The sequence below is a fragment of the Danio rerio genome, chromosome 20 (assembly GCF_052040795.2).
Source record: "Danio rerio strain M-AB ecotype USA chromosome 20, GRCz13ab, whole genome shotgun sequence".
Classification (NCBI taxonomy): domain Eukaryota; kingdom Metazoa; phylum Chordata; class Actinopteri; order Cypriniformes; family Danionidae; genus Danio; species Danio rerio.
The window spans coordinates 59,396-74,224 of NC_141040.1; the positions used below are offsets into that span (position 1 = coordinate 59,396).

Below are 14,829 nucleotides of genomic sequence, written 5' to 3' on the forward strand. Positions count from 1 at the left end.
GTAAATCCGTAAACATTAGTAAGACTCGGGTAAAAGACCTCTTTCAGAGAATTTATACTAAAAAAAGCCCGGGCCCAGATAATATTGGTGGTAGGGTGCTACATACATGTGCTGAACAACTTTCTGAAATATTTCATTGCATTTCTTCAGTCTCTTACATTGCAAAGGGTTCCTGAAATCTGGAAGAAATCTGTTCTTATAGCCAAAAATAAGTTTCTGCGGGAGTTAAATGATTTTAGACCTGTTGCCCTTACTTCATTAGTTATGAAGTATTTCGAGAGAATTATTAAAGGTGAGATTTTATTGTATTCAAAGGATAAATTTGATCCTTTGCTGTTTGCATTTAGACAGAGCAGGGGAGTTGAAGATGCTAATATTCCACTGTTAAATTACCTGTTTAATCACCTGGAAAAGCCCAAGACCCATGACAGATTGTTGTTTCCCTCAACGGAAAAATAAAGTTGAGTCTGAGTCATTTTATCGACATTCTGACCACTGCACGTACAAACACACACACACACACACACACACACACACACACACAGCAGATCATCAGCTCTACATTCATTACATCTGGAGTGATTTTAATCCTGCCAGTCATTGTGCTTGAACATGCTGAGTCGCTGTACACAAGGCTACATTAATCATAAATAATCATAAATAAATTAACTACATTCAATATAACACTGACATCATATAGAGAAGATCAGCAGCTCCTCGTGAACATCAGCAGAGTCAGAACACAGAATACAGCACGGCGTGAAGAACAGAAGAACACTACAGAAGACCACATGAGGAGAACGCAGCGACCGGGCCATCCTGCTGCTGCTGCGTGTGTGCGTGCAGGCGTGAGTGAGTGTGTGTGTGTGTGTGCATGTCTTTGTGTCTGTGCGTGTCGTGCCTACACACGTGTCTGTGTGCATGCATGTGTGTGTTACAGACACAGATAGAGAGTAAAGCAGAACATCAGAGGCAGAACAGGGGAAGGTCTGAGCGCGTCTGCTTGGCTTCGTCCATTTAGCCAGATTTCTTTTTTAATAGTGGGGGTGTCTTGAGGGCGGAGCCAGTCGTTGGGGCGGGGTCTGCCATGTGGACGGAGTGCACAAGAGTACACAGCAAAATATGGGGACCCAAAACAACTCTATGGGTGTTAATTTCAACACTTTGAAAGTGTCTCATGGGGTCCACTCAAAACAGAGTTAAATCAACACTTTCAAAAGGGTTGGCACATTGACACCGAAGTAAGGGTTAATTTTAACTCTGGGCAGAGTTAAAAAATGTAACTATATTTAACACCGCCTGGTGTAATATATTGTTATTTTATTCAACTCTCTTGAGTGTAAACATGGTAAAAAGGTCAAATAGACTGTAAATTACAAAAGAAAAAACATTTTATTTGAAAACATTCACCACTTCAACAATTCATTCAGTTTTTAAAATGCAACAATGTCAAATATGCTTTAAATGTTTTATTAGTTCAGACAGTATCAACAAAATATGTATGACCAGTGCTCAAAAAGGCTGTTTCAGTCCTTTGGTCCAACATTGATGTGTTATCAGAGCAATTTGAAAGTTCAATATAGCGTCACTCATAGTTTTCTTCTGAACGCATAGTTTTCTTCTGAAATTACATTTTAAACAACTTGGCGTGCAAATCTTTCACTTCGGGTGTTTCCTTGGTCCTCCATATCAAACACAGCAGTTTAAATGAAGGTATAAATGCTGTAAACTTGTGTGAAAACAAACTGGAGCTAGGAAATCTCATCAAGCATGTCCTGTGAATGAAGTGCTTCCCAGCCACAGGATGACCTTTTTATCCATGACGATGTAGTAGCTGCTGATCGCTCGTCTGGTGGTTCCTGATGCACGGATATAGGGTGATGCTCATCTAAGAACTCTTCAAGACTCCAGCATGACTAAGAAAAATGTTGGAAAACAAATTGCAATCAAATTCTATGATATATTTAAAAGAACATTTAAAGTAAATAAAACATTCAAGAAATCTAAACTCACCTTTTGAAAATCTTCATGATGATCCACAACTTGACTCTCCCAGCTGGTTGAGGTGACAGGATATGGAAAGTAGAAAAAACACATGTATCACTGTTGGATCTCGAAAAACAATTAGGTTAACCACTATGACTAGAACTGGAAAAACAGGCAGCTGTCTGTCCAGAATCCTGAATTTAACACAACACTTGGAGCAAAATTTAGAGGAGCTTAAAATCTTTTATATCATTTAGTGATGCTGACTTCCCCAAAATTTTGGCCACAGTGTAAAAAATATTCATAAACTTCATAAACAACAGTTTTCTGTAAGCGTGTGTGCGCGCGTGCATGTTTCTTTACCAGATTCAACTTGTTAGGCCCTTTCAGGTCCAGTATTGACGCCACCTTAACTGGAGTCTAGCAGATGTTTCAGGTCCAAATATAATTTAAAATATTAGGATAAGCAGAAGAGAAAAAGTGCAAAGCAAAGAGAAAACATTATTTAAGTAACAGTTCACCCACAATACAAAACTTATCACCTTCATGTCATTTGTTATTCTCTAATGCTCTAATACCCTCTCAGATTATGTGAAACAAATACAGAACTTTATCAAACATACCTACATTATTATCACCACATATGACCAAGAAGGTGTGCTTGGTCATTTCACCAACTCTGGAAATACACACCATCCGTCTCTTATCAGCCACCGTCACAGGGTCTTGTGTTATTGTATAGAGAACTGTGACTGTTAAAAAAACAACAAAAAATTAGTATCTAACACATATGCATAACCTTCAGATAAAAGAGAGATAAACATCACAAAGTATGCCTCACACTTTTTCAGATATCTTTCGATTCAGATGTTGATTATTGATAATAAATCTACAAATCAAACCTGTATCATCGTTAGGCTGCTCAAATATGAATCAGTTGATTAATTTTACAGACAGGTGGCTGTTTACAACGCACTAAATTGTCTTTAATAAAACGGAAATGTTGTGTACAGTACATGCTAAGTTTCGCCTATAGTTTTAAGCACAATATTTTGCGGGAGAAAAAGCTTGACTAAGATGTTCCTGACTACAGAAATAGCCTAACTTACTAACGTCAGACATCCCGAGTTGGGAAAAGTAATTTTCGGGGGATACAGAGTTGATTTGCGGGAGGTAACGTAGCGGGAGAGATGAGAACCTGAAGAGCAATAGGATGAGTTGCGCGCGACGTACCTGAAGAGCGGTGGGGGTGACTTGCGCGCGATGTACCTGAAGAGCTGGGAGGGATGCGGTGGAGAGGGGTGTGCAAAGTGTTTAATGACCGGGCGGGAGACGCGCGATTTCCGGGATATTATCATTCATTTGCGGGCATCTACTTGGGCATCTGGGAGTCTCTGTGCATTTGCGGGATAACGTTAACGTTAGTCCCGCAACTTCCGGGAGACTTCTGTAACCTTAAATGTCTGAGAAAGTGCAAACGCGGTCATTTAAAGACATTAATGTTAACATTCCGACTTTAATGGTTGTCAACGCTTAATATAATTCAAGCGTACGTTATCACGCGAGTCTATGAACTAACGATATATGGACGGCCACGAATGAACCAGTTTAAAAGGGCCGCGGTGTTTAAAATAACCAAATTAACGTACACGAATAACAAACAATCATGTGTTTTAGTCAGGAAGCCTTTTACAAGTAAGCATATGTTCATTTACTCACCAGATATGTTTTAGAAACTCTCCAGAGCGTATGGAAACCGTCCTGTGTTGCCATTAGCATCCGGGCAGAGTAGGCTAGGCTGCTCCGGGGATTCCCTCGCTAGTTTGCTTCGAATTAAAGGAGAAGTGTCGATTTTATTTTACAGATGGGTAACAACGCACAAAATGGCATTAAGCGTGACAGAAATGTGTTGAACATGTACATTTGATGTTTTTATGCACTATGTATGCGTGAGCATATATAAAAACATTCTTGAAAAGAAGTGAATAGTAATGTAGTTAAGCTAGATACACAAACGACCATGAATGAACCGCAGAAGATTAAAATTGTCACTCCATTCTAAAGTTATTAAATTAACAATATGTTTACAACTGTATTTCCTTAAAGAAAGTCAGTAAAATACCAACATTTAGGTAGTTTGACTCACCAGTTGCTGTTCTAAACCTCAGATGGAAAATGGCGTCTGGAAAATTCTTCAGTGACTGGGGCTGCATGAATTCCCGGATGTTGGAAATAACACCACCAAGTGTTGAAAAGATAACTCCTTGATTTCGCACTGAATAAAATCAATTTTAACTCTTATTATATTCATTTATCAAAATCTAACTCTTTAACGTCAACACTTTACTCTGAAATGCTTCAACACCGAGAATTTAACTCAGATGAATTTGCTGTGTATTTCTGGGTGGAGAGAATGAAGTGTATCCTGGCCAATCATCACTGAACCGCTCGCTAGCTCCACCCCCTGAGCCACTGCCGGGCTCCAGCTGACCTGCGCGCCCATACACACACACACACACACACAGGATGCTCCGTCATCAACATAAGAGCTGATTTGAGGACAGTACATCTGCTGAGCTGAGTATGACTGTGATTTACAGGCTTCAGGTAAACAAATAAAGACATGTACAGACGGATGATCATTCCCACAGGCGGGATGCGGTATGGAGCGAGATGAACGCGGAGGACAGGACTGTACGGCATTTGGAGACTGCGCTGTGTGACTGTATGATCATCTGATAATGCCACACTAATGATCTGAATCTGCTCAAATATGCCAGACTAGATGTGGGAAACTACTGCTGGCACATTCAGGAGTAAACACATCTGACCAAACACCTTCATAATAATGTAATGGTTGTGCTCAGCAGTAATTAAGTAGCAAGCACTCATACATGTTGATATATATCCATTTCAGATTTAACTATGGGGGTAAAAGAGAGATAAGCATACATATACAGTGCTCAGCATAAATGAGTACAGCCACGTTTAAACATGAATCCCAATCAGTTTTATTTAACAGTAGGGCTGTAACGATACACCAAACCCACGATTCGATTCGTATCACGATTTTTGACCCACGATTCGATTCGTATCACGATTTTTTTTTTTCGTGTGGGGTGGGGAAAAAAAGATTTTTAAAACTATTTTTTATTAAATAAAATTATATCATTTTTGTTTTCTTTGTAAGAAAATACTTTTGAAAAACCAAACCGAACTAAACTCCATTGTGTAGATGGTTCAAGCATGTTAAAAATTCTTTTTCCATCAAGTTCTCTTACATAGAAAAAGTAAATTAAATGGCTACTAGGGATGCTCATTTCGGTTAATTTTGCTAACAGACAACCGCCGCTCATTAATCGGTTATTGTAATGGTTAACTGGTCAGATTACTATTAATTTTATATTAAACAAATTGACGTGTCTATTTTGTGTCTTACACATTACATATTGCATTTTAAAATAGGCTACTGATTTATTTTTAAATGCTAGCATATTAATAACAGAACAGAAGAACAGAGCATCTTCACGCACCTGCAGTGTTTAGCACAGAAGAGCAGAATAATCTAAATAAAATGAATAAAATAAATAGGACTGCCCTAAATTATTTTCACTTAAATAATTAATTTATATTACAAAACGAAAATACTGACTGATTCTTTTTAACAACCGGCATAGGCAGTTTTTTTCCAATTATGTTTTTTCTTCCGTCAAATAAAAAAATCGCAGACTTCCTCAAATTGCCCGCTCCATGGAAAATATGCATTTATTTAATGCCCCGCTGTTATTATTATAATAACAAAACCTTTTACATTTTAATAGAAATCATTATTTTAAAGAATAAGTCCTGATGGTTTCCTCTCTCTCCCTCGCGGTTCAAGTGCGCATACTGCGTGATGAAAAGTCAACAACACGCGCGCATATGTAGACTTTTTGTAAACAGTTTTGTTGTTTAAATATGCTATTGCATTAATGTGCATACATGCTTTATAAGCCGAAAACAAAGCGCATCTCACTGCCTTTATGTTGACAAGGAAAAAAGAAGAGAAGAAGCGCGGTCCTCTTATGAAACGACTGAATCAGCTGGGTATCGATTGTGCATAAGTGTTGCTGTCTGTGTTGTTACAATTGTAATATTTAATGCTATTGATATATTCAAGATGTGTATATTCATACAGCTCTGGATAACTTAAAACAGTGATAAGACCTTCAGAGCGGCATGCGTCCTGCAGTAAAACGGAACAGCTATAAATTTCCAGCAAGATAGAGTGATTATATACAGAGTCATATACCTTTATCTATAAATAAAGTATAACTATAGAAACTGTGTTCATCTTAACTGAAAGCTTTGTCCTGTTTCCTGGCCTCACGCATCGCGCTGTCAGTCAGCACAAACGTTAACTCTCAAAGGTTCAAACAGAAAGCGCACAGCACGGTTACAGAAAAGTTCCTCTGCAGAGGAGTCGGGGCATCTGGTGAACGCCCATCCCTCTCTGCGCAGCCACATTAACAACAATGCTTTGACAGCACTGGCAATGTTTCTGCCGTTGTCTGTTGTCAAGAGGGGTTAAGTTGGTTTTGTTTTTGATATTCCTGACACATTCAGACAGTCCCTTACTAAGAGCTCTGTGCGAGCTCTCCCGGTTAAACGCTAATTGCGAGGGCTTAAACGGAGCAGTGCTCGTAATGTCGAGCGGAAAAAAAAGTGTTTCCTCACGTTCTTCTTCAACTAGCTCAACTTTTGCAGGCACGCGTGACGTTATTGGAAAGGTAGTCACGGGGTGTGTCGCGATTCTCCCTTATCACACCGCGACACAGGATCGTATATCAGAGTGTCGCGATTTCGATTTTATATCGTGTATCGTTACAGCCCTATTTAACAGTTATATTCATTAAAATAATAGTTTGTTCACAAAACATCTGTCGGTTTAAAAAGATAAAATATTTAAATTCAGATGAGATATTGAAAAAATAATAATAATAATAAATTACTGACTAAAAAAAGGTGGTTAGTTTCGCTGTGGCGATCCCAGATTAATAAAGGGGGAAAAGCCAAAAAGAAAATAAATGAATAAATGAATGAATGAATGACAAACTAAAAATGTCAACAATTTTATATTTTTTAGATTATATTAGCTTCATTTGTTAGAATTATACAATATTTATATGATGAAACATCAAGAATTATATTTATTACACTCAATTAGACAGAAAAAACAAATGAAAATGATGTATAAATGATCATATAGATGAAGATTAAATAAGCTTTATGAAATTAACTAAACAGATAAAACAGATCTGCAATATTAGCTAAGCGTTTGCAATAATCTTCATGATAAATTCATTAGCAGCACGAATGTTCACTGGTTACATAAAGAAGCGAGTGATTCCAAGCATGAATTTGGCATTTTACATAAACATTTACGACATGTTGGCTTTTACAGTTTTGGCCAGAGTTGGATGCATTTACATGTATTAAGCAGCAGGGGTCGCCAGCGGGTGGCTTTTCCTACAAACACTTAAAATCAGCTGGTGGTTTTGCAGAGAAGTTATTGGATCAATTTATTCGATGCTTTGGAGAGCTTAGTTTCTTCCATCACTGGGGAAATTTCACAATATTCAACAGCCATGTAAACATATTAAGGCTATTTAGTAAAAAGTAAAAAAATAAAAACCTTTATTTGGTCTCTTCCACTTCCCATGATGCACCACAGCACAGGTACAAAAGGTCACTCCTGATGTTGCTCTGGTTTCTCCACTGCTTCCAGAAACTTCTTAGAGGATCCTTCAAAGGACATGTTGATTGATTTGAGTGAGTCATGAACATCAGCAGAGTCAGAACACGGAACAGCACCGCTCGAAGAACAGAAGAACACTACAGAAGATCACTTGAGAATGCAGCGATCGGGCCATCCTGCTGCTGCTGCTGGTGTGTGTGTGTGTGTGTGTGTGTGTGTGTGTGTGTGTGTGTGTGTGTGTGTGTGTGTGTGTGTGTGTGTGCGCGTACGTGTGTGTGTGTGTGTGTGTGTGTGTGTGCGCGCGCGTTTCAGACACAGAGAGTAAAGCAAAACATCAGAGGCAGAACAGGGGAACATCTGAGCACGTCTGATTGGCTTCATCCATTTAGACTGTTTTGCTTTATTAGTGGGTGTGTCTTGAGGGCGGAGTCTGTAATTTGGGCGGGGTCTGCCACATGGGTGGGGTGGCTTGTCCACAGGAGTATTTCTGAGTGGAGAGAATGAAGTGTATCCAGGCCAATCATCACTGAACAGCTCGCTAGCTCCACCCCTTGAGCCACTGCCGGGCTCCAGATCACCTGCGCGCACACACACACACACACACACAGGTGATGGTTGTGCTCAGCATTAATAACAGCAGGTGTGTGAAACTCCTTAAACACACAGAGCTCACCGTCTGTGAAGTGTGAGTCTCGTCTGCACTCTGCAAAGTAGAATGTGTGTACGGCTGTGGACAGCTCCATCATAAGCTGCTGTGTGCAAGCGTCTGGCCAAGAGACATCCAGCTCCGGGTTACTAAGCTGCTTCAGCAGACCGTCAGCAGTGACCGCCGGCAGGTACCTGCACACACACACACACACACACACACACACACACCCCTGCAGAGTCTAGCACACGCACGCACGCACGTAGAAGTGGCGCAGGTCTGTGAGCAGCTGTCTGATGATGTAAATGTTCTGTGTGTGTGTGTGTGTGTGTGTGTGTGTGTGTGTGTGTGTGTGTGTGTGTGTGTGTGTACATCTGATTGATGGACTCCTCCGTGGTGCCGATCAGCTTCCAGAAGAACTCTGACAACAGAAACACGAAGCAGAGAGTGACGAGTCAGAGCGGAGATACCAGAGCAGAGCTGAGGGGAATCAGGAGCACACAGCACAATTTCACCACTGTCTGCAGGAGTGCTGTTAGCTTAGCTTAGCATAAATCACTGAATCGGATTAGACCGTTAGCATCTTCCTCAAAACTAAGTCATTAGTGATGATTCTCCTGCTTAAGCTGGACTCTTCTGCATTGACACTACAGTAAGATCAGCAGAAGCTCCTGTAAACAGTCCCTAGAATGAAAAAAGGTGTCCGTGCTGTGTAATATCACTGCGCCGCTGCAGTCGCACTACCACCGCAGAGTTTCTGGATTATTACGCCTGAATGAGGGAACAGCTCAGCTATACCAGACTAACAGCAGCTCCTCATCTTCTGTCTGTCTTAGAACACGATACGACAGAAGAGCCACGCTTCACAGAGGAAAACTCCCCTAATGCTCCTTTGAGTGAGATGCTAATGGTCTAATCCGATTCAATGATTTATGCTAAGCTACGCTAAAACTGCTTCTGCAGATGCTGAATACTGCTGAGGGATTCAGACATGCTGAAATCAGCCCATTAACAAAAAGGCAGAGTGTGTCTGTAAAGCTGATCTGTGTGTGCGCGTCTCACCGTCATACCTGCAGTGTGTGTCTAAAGTTAGAGAACAGGAAGTGGCTGGAGTACCGAACTGCAGACAGGAAGTGTTGTTGGCTGTGCTGCACGTGTGCGTCCTCCATGTGGCGGGAGGAGCAGGTGTAGTCCAGCAGACAGAAGCGCAGGTGTTCTCCTGAAAAACACCACACACACACACACACACACACACACACACACTCAGTGCTGGAGCTCAGTCTACACTATATAGAGCACCGTAGAAGGGAAGCTGATTTGACTTGATCATCACAGAGCGAGCGCCCCCTGTTGGTCTGGAGTCTACAGAGAGAAGCTCTGCTGCACATTTATTTTAATAACTAATATAATGATATTAACAATGTTTTTCATTTGTACGTGTTTGAAACGGCTCTCCATATCTTAAATAAATGTTAAATATCCAGAATCATAACATTAAAGGTAGATGTGATGTGATTTAAGATATTTACATTTGTTTTAAGATATAGATCAAATTCTTTAATCGTAGCCATTTGTTTTCCTAAATGAACCTCAGTGTGTCTTTTAGCTTTATACTTTTCATTTACAGAGCTCAGCATAGATGATTTTCTCAATAAAGACTAATAATAAGCCATCTGACCAATCAGAGGAAAGTAGAGTCATCTGACCAATCAGAGGAAAGTAGAGTCATCTGACCAATCAGAGGGAAGTAGAGTCATCTGACCAATCAGAGGAAAGTAGAGTCATCTGACCAATCAGAGGGAAGTAGAGTCATCTGAGCAATAAGAGGGAAGTAGAGTCATCTGACCAATCAGAGCAGAGTAGAATGAATATTTTAAAGCTGCTAGTAATGGTTGTGGCTGTAGATCACACTGAACTGGGGCCTGTACTGTTGAGGTTAATCTGGCAGGTGGGAAAATTACTGCAACACATGCTGCTCTTACTTTCAGTGTCTTGTCCAAACACTCATCAAAACATCTAGAGACTCTAAAATCAAGAAGCATTTCCTAATCGAGTATAAAATATAGTCTTGTTTTAAGAAATAATGAGTCAAAACGAAGAGAGATTCTCCTTAAAACAAACAGAATAATCTGACGATGGAGGAAGTGAAATAATCTTGTATCAGGAATAACATCAAGAGCATTCTGCTTCCCTCACTGTCAGATTATTCGACTTGTTTTAATGAAAATCTCTCTGCATTTTGACTCTTTATTCCTGAAAACAGCACTATATTTAGCGCTAGTGTGGAAAATGCTTCTGGATTTTTAGATATTTGGGCAAGAAACAAGACTAAACTGTAAGTGAGACTGCAGCATCTGTACTGAGAGATGATTCAGTGATATTGTACATCATATTGGATGTGTTGAGCTTGTACAGTGACAGGAATTAAAGGAACGGAGCTGCCTTCAGAGAAATGAGCGAGCGTCTACCGGCTGAGTTTTCACCGGAGCAGTTTCCTGTTCTGAGCTTTAGACCAGGCGAGTCCTGACGGCTGGTGCACGGTGGAGTTTGAGCCGCAGTCGATGTAGCGGTACGTTTCCACAGTATTCTGTCCCGCTCGCACCATGTAGGAGGTTTTCACTGAGGTCCTGGGGGAATATAAGGTCCCGTCAAATTAAAATGCATTTAGACGGATGTTTCAGCCGGTTAGTTAAGGATATCTGTAATCTAAAGTCTCCAAGACAGACAAAATTCAGCTTTAGAAGATATAACCCTGATTTAAAAATAGTTTTTAACAGCAGAGGGCGCTCTAGGCTAGTGTTTAACAGCAGTCTACTGGAGCCTTATCTGTGCTGAGCTGCTGTGAAAGCGCTATAGAAATAAAGATGAACTGAAATGAATTGAATAAACTCTACAGTGATGATGAGTAGGTGTACAGTAATATTGTCATAGTGTATGAATGAATAGTGTTTATCTTGCTGCTAGAATGATGGTTTGGTACAGTGTAATAGATTATATGATAACAAACAGGTAAAATGTTTAATCTTCTCCTCTTAAATCAATAATTCATGCTGGAGTCTGTAAAAATAATCTGCAGATATTTTAGCCCATCACTGAGTCTGGTTATGTAAATGTGTGTAAACATATAATGATTCAGTTTTAATATTAATTTCAGTAATGTTATTAACTAATATGCAAATGTTTGAATGATTTATTTACAGTTTGTAAAATGATATTTTCTGTCATTTAGGAGATGTATTATATGAGAGACTTGTAGTGGTAACACTCAGGAATGAGTTGGTTGCACAAGATGGCGCCAGTGAGCTTTTGAGACACAAGTGTGTACGCGTTTACTTATGGTCATATAGATCTATGAAGGAAGAGTTGAGGATTTCACATTTTCCTTACCAAAAAATGATCATGTTTATAATAAAAAAAACAGAGTAGTTTATCAGAAACAGAAGAGGACATGCTCACTACACTGCTGCACACCTCACTGCACTCCTCTGCTCTCATTCTGTCCCTGTTGATGCTGCAGTTCCTCATCAGTGGCTACTCAGATTGTGTTGGGATCACTTTAGTCCTACACAAACTACTAGTGTGCAGTGTTCATCCTAAACATCATTGTGTTTTGACACCTGGTGGACTGAGAACACTTTGAAAATTACTTGTTCTCTGACTTTTTGCATGGAACAACTGTACTCTTCCCACACTGAGAGTTTAGATCATTAACCAAGATCCTGCGTCCCATCTCCAACGAGACTACGAGATGAGCGAACCACAAGCGGCACCTGATCATGTTTATGTGTCATGACTCCCTGTACATGCATGTAAGTGTAAGTATATATATATATTTATATATATATATATATATGTGTGTGTGTGTGTGTGTGTGTGTGTGTGTGTGTGTGTGTGTGTGTTTGTTTTATGCAAGAGCTAAATAAAATCCCCTCAGCATGAAAATATTTGTGTCAATTTTATTTTTAATAATAATACAAATAAATATGACATAACACAGAGAAATGGCCACTACAAAAAGACATGATCCCGACGCAATCTGAGCATCCACTGAGCAGGAACTGCAGCATGAACAGGGACAGAGTGAGAACAGGTGAGTGCAGTGAGGTGTGCAGCAGTGTAGTGAGCATGTCCTCTCCTGTCGCTGATTAACTCCTTTAATGTTTATTTTTGGTAACGAAAATGTGAAATCTTCATCTCTTCCTTTATAGTTCTACACAACCAGAAGTAAACACGCACACGCTTGCTTCTCGTAAGCTCACCGGCATCTTGTGCACCTAGCCCATTGAACTTTACTATGTCGTTTTAACAATGTGTACTTTCGCTTTCACTTGAGTGCGTCGCTTATAAACAATCTTCTTTCTTAATCAGTAAATGCACTACAGAATGTTACGTTTTCACGCGTGCGCAAACACGAACAGCATGTAAACACATCAGCCTTCCACAGCGTAATACACACTGCTCTTAATATTGACTGTACTGCACCTCATGTCTGGGTGAGTAATGCTGCTTTTACTCGAGTCTGGTTTTTCTTTCCACCACTGAAGACTTGCTTTGTTTCCTAAACAGGTGGATTCAGTTGCATTTGCATTGTGAACCTGATAAAGTCAAAAATCTTTGATATTTATGTCATGTGTTAGTGACTAAACTTTGAGATCACTCCGCATGAATGTGTTACGCAATTCTGCACAGAAATAGCAAAAACTGTCCGCAGGTTCTGTCTGGCCTGGAGATGAGCTGCTCATAACATTACAGCACAAGAGCCTCTGATTCTCTACATCACTCGCTGGGTAAGTGACGTCACATGAAGCGGTGTCCGGGTCCAAGCACTCTATCAGACTGTATGAGGAGGCTGTTGAATGTGAAGCTGTGTATTTTCTGCGTGCTCACCTGCTGGGATGCGTCCGGAGCCTGTCCTCCTGTCGGTCCAGCCCGTCCAGATACTCGTCTTCACCCGTCAGACAGCCTTTATGAGCGCTGCGTCTGCGGCCCGGGACAGCCAAGAGCCAGCGGTCTGTCCGGCACAGGGAAACCCCCATCACAAACACACTCACAGCCCAGCAATCTGAGAGACACAATGAGGAGGATGAGGATGTGCTTTTATTTAGGATCACTTGATTTCAGTTATTCCAGGATCATTCCTGAGCAGTGCAGACGACTGGTCTCTGCACAGAGGCGTCTAGATGCTGGAATCACCAGCAGAAGCTCTTCCACAGAGTATTAAATAAAGTGTGTTCAGTGCTCATTCCCTGAGTCGTGTCACTTTATTTATTATGACTCCGCTCGTATACTGAAATATTCTGATGATAAATTCAATATTTGGCTTGATGACTGCATCTGCTGGAAACTGTCAATAGCCCACACAGAAATCCCCTTACTGATGAAAATGCTGATGGTCAAACACTTATTTCCCCCGCTGTATATAATTTAATCTTGGGTATGGAGTAATCAGGTATTATATAAAAGATTTGAGGTGAAGCTATATCTCTGTATGTTTGCTGGTGCATGTTTTATTGACCTGAAGTGGTTTTGTGGAGTACATTTAGAAAACCAGTTTATTATACCTTTTTTGCATGTTGCGTTGATATATAAATATATAATTTACCTTAATCTCAGTATTGCAACACAGGACATTAATATTAATAGTGTCCCGGGATATAAAGATGCAGTGATTTAGAGTTTTAAACATAAATACTCAACTTCTTATTTGTATTTTTCTGTATTTAACACAAATCACATGCTTGAGGTAAAGTTGGTTTGCTATTGGCACATTCAGACTTTAATAAAAAGCTTCAATGAAATATTAAACATCATGTCTAACACAGATTGATTATAATAACACGGACACTCCACAACATCAGCACTGTTTACCTGACTGTCATCATCATATCATTTCAACATTTACAATTAACAAAAAACCCTTTCCTGAAATCATTAATATTATTATTTTAGGTCTGAATGTGCGAATATAAAACCAACTTACCTCTATATATTAGTCTGTTTCAGTCTACCTGTGACAACTCTAACTTACTCCCGCTGTCAAACTACGTGTGTGTCTCTCTCTCTCTCTCTGTTTTGGGGTCAGTCAGAAGACGCTTATGGACACGTGACTGCCATCTGTCACTCCGGAGATGAACAGCACAAGCCCTGCAGCAGCGCGACGGCACTCTTCATTTACAGAAAGTCATTTTGGTGCTAGATTTAGCAACTTTTCATGCAACATTAAAAACAACTACATTTAGCAGTCTTGACATTAATTTGTTGAGTGAGAGACCTTAAAGTGCTGCAATTTAAGAAGACACGCAATTAAAACACACCAGCAAATAAAGAAAATATCCTGAACAGTTTGACACGTGTTACAAATCCTCACAACCCAAACACATTATTAAAACTTGCATTTAATAACAACACATGCTGTCATTGTTCACTAATGAACTGAGCAATTACCGATCACTCAAGCTGT

General features: G+C 40.0%; 2 long non-coding RNA genes across 5 annotated transcripts; both read right to left on the reverse strand.

Annotated features, from left to right (window-relative positions):
* Positions 1-676: 676 nt before the first annotated feature.
* zgc:174972 lies at positions 677-14,420 on the reverse strand. Of its 4 annotated transcripts, NR_199850.2 has the most exon segments (9): positions 677-1,111; positions 4,384-4,477; positions 7,661-7,949; positions 8,024-8,301; positions 8,397-8,699; positions 8,732-8,790; positions 9,432-9,587; positions 13,257-13,431; positions 14,350-14,420. It is a non-coding gene; the product is annotated as a zgc:174972 (long non-coding RNA).
* LOC147838998 (uncharacterized) lies at positions 1,374-2,446 on the reverse strand. Its single transcript, XR_015519237.1, has 3 exons — positions 2,350-2,446; positions 2,014-2,056; positions 1,374-1,916 (listed from the first exon to the last, which is right to left on the reverse strand). It is a non-coding gene; the product is annotated as an uncharacterized LOC147838998 (long non-coding RNA).
* Positions 14,421-14,829: the final 409 nt, after the last annotated feature.